This window comes from Glycine max, chromosome 14, assembly GCF_000004515.6.
Source record: "Glycine max cultivar Williams 82 chromosome 14, Glycine_max_v4.0, whole genome shotgun sequence".
Classification (NCBI taxonomy): Eukaryota; Viridiplantae; Streptophyta; class Magnoliopsida; order Fabales; family Fabaceae; genus Glycine; species Glycine max.
The window spans coordinates 9,620,028-9,625,387 of NC_038250.2; positions in this window are offsets into that span (position 1 = coordinate 9,620,028).

A 5,360-nucleotide genomic window follows, 5' to 3' on the forward strand; every position below is an offset into this window, starting at 1 on the left:
AAGAGACCTAGCTCTCTTCTAATAGAGAAGAACACTTCCTTGGGGAGGGGTTTTGTGAAAATATCAGCAAGTTGATTCTTAGTATCAACAAAATCTAATACACAATCTCCCTTTAGGACATGATCTCTAAGAAAGTGGTGTCTAATCTCTATATTCTAGAGTGTTGAACTGGGTTTTTGGATAGATTTATGGCACTAGTATTATCACACTTAATAGGTATAGATCAAGAATGATGTCATAGTCAGATAATTGTTGCTTCATCCATAAAATCTGTGCACAACAACTACCGGCAGAGATATACTCCGCTTCAGCGGTAGATAAAGCAACACTATTTTGTTTCTTACTATGCCATGAGACAAGAGCCGATCCAATGAATTGACAAGTTCCACTTGTACTTTTTCTATCAGTTTTAGATCCGGCAAAATCAGAATCAGAATATCCTATTAAGTTACATGTTGAATTCTTAGGATACCATAATCCTAAATTGATTGTTCCTAATAGATATCTCATGATTCTCTTTACTGCACTTAAATGTGATTGTTTGGGGTTGGATTGAAACCTAGCGCACATACATACACTAAACATAATATCAGGTCTACTAGCAGATAAATAAAGAAGAGATATGATCATACCTCGATATTGTTTTATGTCTATAGACTGACCAAATTCATCTTTATCTAAGTAACAATTAGTGCTCATCGGTGTAGACATGTGTTTTGCACTATCCATCCCAAATATTTTGATCAATTCCTTGCAGTACTTGGATTGATTGATGAATATACCTTCTTGAGTTTGCTTGATTTGTAATCCCAGAAAGTACTTTAGTTCTCCCATCATTGACATTTCAAATTCACTTTGCATATCAAGGGAAAACTCCTTGCACAATGAGTCGTTAGTGGATCCAAAAATTATATCATCAACATATATTTGAACCAATAAAATATCATTATGCTTTCTCTTTATGAACAATGTGGTATCCACTTTACCTCTGGAGAAATCTTTTTCTAGAAGAAAATTGCTTAAGCGTTCATACCATGCCCTAGGGGCTTGTTTCAAACCATAAAGAGCCTTTTGTAATTTATAAACATGGTTTGGTTTATCAGGAATTTCAAAACCAGGGGGTTGTTCAACATATACCTCTTCTTGAATTAAGCCATTTAGAAAGGCACTCTTAACATCCATTTGATAAAGTTTAAAATCCATTATGGATGCATACGCCAATAACATTCTAATGGCTTCTAATCTTGCAACAGGAGCATATGTTTCTTCATAGTCTATTCCTTCTTCTTGATTATATCCTTTTGCTACTAACCTGGCTTTATTTCTAATAATTATACCATGTTCATCTAATTTATTTCTAAAAACCCATTTTGTTCCTATGATAGGATAATTTTCAGGTTTTTCTACTAATTTCCACACATTATTTCTTTCAAATTGGTTTAGTTCTTCTTGCATGGCAATGATCCAATTATCATCTACTATGGCTTCTTTTATATTTTTAGGTTCAATCATAGATACAAAAGCCATATTATTGCATAAATCTTTAAGAGAATGTCTAGTTGTTACCCCTTTTGAGATATCACCAATAATGTTGTCGAGGGGATGATCTCTTGAAGCTTTCCATTCTCTTGGGAGTTCATCATTGGATTTGACTTCTTCTGGAGGATCTTCATTGTTTCCTTTGTCATTTCCTTTGGAATCTTGTTCATGAATGTTCATATGTTCTAAAGAATCTGCAGTGTCATCTAGTATATTCTTTCTTGACAATATAGCATTAGATTCATCAAAGGTAACATGAATGGATTCCTCGATATTCATAGTTCTTTTATTATATATCCTATATGCTTTGCTTTGTAATGAATATCCAAGAAAAATACCTTCATCAGATTTTGCATCAAATTTTCCTAGATTATCTTTACCATTATTAAGCACAAAGCACTTGCAACCAAAAACATGTAGATGAGAAATATTAGGTTTTCTACCATTATACAACTCATATGGCGTTTTCTTTAAAATGGGTCTTATCAAGGCCCTATTCATGATGTAACATGCAGTATTGACAGCTTCAGCCCAAAAATACTTTGGAAGAGAAGTATCATTTAATAAAGTTCTTGCAATTTCTTCCAATGACCTATTTTTCCTTTCAACAACTCCATTTTGTTGAGGGGTTCTAGGTGCAGAAAAATTGTGTTCAATACCATGTTCATCACAAAATAATTCAAAATCTTTATTTTCAAATTCACCCCCATGATCACTTCTAATGGATGCAATCTTAAGATTTTTCTTGTTTTGTATGACTTTAGCTAGTTTTCTAAATGCTTGGAATGAATCACTTTTATGTGTAATAAATAATGTCCAAGTATATCTAGAGAAATCATCAACTATAACTAAAGCATAGTAATTTCCTCCAAAACTCATGATTCTAGATGGACCAAATAAATCCATATGCAATAATTGTAAGGGTTGAGTGGTTGAAACAACATTTTTAGGTTTGAATGAGACTCTTGTTTGTTTGCCCTTTTGACATGCATCACATAGTTTATCTTTTTCAAATTTCAATTTAGGCAAACCAACTACTAAATCTTTTGAAATTAATTTATTTAAGTGATCCATGTTTATGTGAGCAATTCTTTTATGCCATAACCATGGATCTTCATCTTTACTAAGAAAGCAATGATTTTTTTCATGTTTTATGCTTAAGTCTATCATGTAAACATTATTGACTCTATGTCCTATATGCTTTATATTAATGTCATGCTTATGTTCTATAAGACATTTCTGAGAATCAAATGATACTAGATAGCCTTTGTCGCATAGTTGACTAACGCTAAGCAGGCTATGCTTAAGTCCTTCAACAAGTAGAACATTTTCAATGGAGTTTGAAGAATTTGTACCTATTTTACCCACTCCAAGGATTCTACCTTTGTTGTTGTCACCATATGTTACATGCCCGCTTTTCTTTGGAGAGATATGTGTAAAATTTGATGCATCTCCAGTCATATGTTTTGAGCATCCGCTATCTATGTACCACTTCTTTCTCAAAGATACCTGCATAATTAAGTTTTTGACTTAGGTACCCAAATTTTATTGGGTCCTTGCATGTTAGTATAAACTGAGGATCCTTTTGGGACCCATATCATTTTAATGTTACTGTAATTTTTCTTGAAGTAGCAAGTTGATATGCCATGTCCTCTTCTTCCACAGTAAAAACAAGTGATAGAATTAGAATTACATTTTTGTGTGGAAGTGGAAAAGTTTTTATGAAACTTTTGTTGTTTATCATATTTATACCCTAGTCCATTTTTATTAGACACATATCTTTGTTTACTTAATATAACATCTAAATTATTTTTACTATATGAAAATTTTGAAAGTGAATTCTTCAACTCTTTAATTTCTTTTACATATTTATCACAATAACTACAAGAATCTGATATTTTCTTGTCAGAAATAGTGGAGATATTAACTTTTTCATTTCTTTTAGAAATTAAGACTTCATTTCTAAGAAGATCTAATTCTTTGTTTAATTTCGAAATCTCATTTTCTAAATTTGAAATTGTTTTCTTTGAAGATGAAACTAATTTTGCAAGTTTAATTGACTCTTTATGCAGATCAGCAAATGCATCTTGCAATTCATCAAAAGAAATAGATAAGTTATTCGAAGATGTTACCTCTTCATCACTTTCGTAACTTTTAGCCATAAGGAAGAGATTTATCTCTTCATTTTCAGAATCTTCAGAGGATTCCATATCATTTTCATCCCATGTAATGTATGCTTTCTTCAGTTTCTTTTCACTATGATTTTTCTTTTCAGATTTTTCCATCTTTTTCTTGAAGATGGGACAATCAACCCTCAGATGTCCAGGTTGATTGCATTCAAAGCATTTTAGAGTAGAGGATGAATTTTCTGTCCTTCTCTTTGATTTAAAATTTGGTCGCCTCTGATTTCCTCTTACTTTAAGAAACTTGTTGAATCTTCTTACAAAAAGACTTAGATCATCATCATTATCTGGATCATCATCCTGATCACTTTCTTCTTGAATTGAGGATGATGCTTTAAGAGCAATTCCTTTCTTTTTCTTGTCATTTTCTTCATTTTGGTGCAATCTCAATAGTTCCATCTCGTGTTCCTGCAACTTTCCAAATAAAGTGGCAAGAGACATGTTAGACAAATCTCTTGATTCAGAAATGGCCGTTACTTTGGGTTGTCATTCTCTACTTAAACATCTTAACACCTTGTTTATAAGATCCTCATTTTGAAATTCTTTGCCTAAGGCTGCTAGATGATTTACTATATGTGTAATTCTCTTTTGCATACTTTGAATATTTTCATTTGCATTCATTCTAAATAATTCATACTCATGAGTTAGTGCATTTATCCTAGATCTTTTAACATCTGTAGTTCCTTCATGTGTTAATCGAAGAGTGTCCCACATTTCCTTAGCACTCTTACAATTTGAAACCCTGAAATATTCATCCATTCCTAGGGCAGATGTTATTATGTTTTTGGTTTTTAAGTTGTATTGTACTCGTTTTCTATCCTCTTCAGACCATCTATCTCTAGGTTTTTCTATGGTTATGCTTTCACTTGATGAACTACCATCTATTGAAACTCTTTCTACTGTGGTGGGTATATAAGGCCCTATTTCTATGGCTTCCCAGATATTTAGATCTATTGCCTCGATAAAAATTTGCATTCGGGTTTTCCAGTAGTGGTAACCCTCTCCATTAAAGATTGGAGGTCTATTGATAGAATTCCCTTCTGGAAATAAGGAATTTGCTGAGGCCATCTTTTTCTTGAAGCTTCTAAACTTTATACAAGAATGAAGCTCTGATACCACTTGTTGGACAAGTGGCCTCAGATATCTTAAGAAGGGGGGATTGAATTAAGATATTCCAAACTACTTGCCCTAATTAAAAATCTATTTCACTTTTTATTCAAGTTATGAATTCCCTTAATGACAATCTTCTTAAATATTAATTCAAATAACACAATTTGAATATGAATATAAAGCAATAATAAATAAAGGAGATTAAGGGAAGAGAAAATGCAAACTCAGTTTTATACTGGTTCGGCCACACCCTTGTGCCTACGTCCAGTCCCCAAGCAACCCGCTTGAGAGTTCCACTATCTTGTAAATTCCTTTTACAAGTTCTAAACACACAAGGACAATCCTTCCTTTGTGTTTAGAATTCCTTTACAACAAGAGACCCACAGTCTCTTAATTCCTTAGAGAATGAGTAGAAGAAGAAGAATGAATCTCTCTAGAAAGAGATAGATTTTTACAGATTGAGCGCTCAAATAATTCCTTAATGAATTGCAATTGAATTGGCCAAGGAATTCTTAAGAGGATAAAATG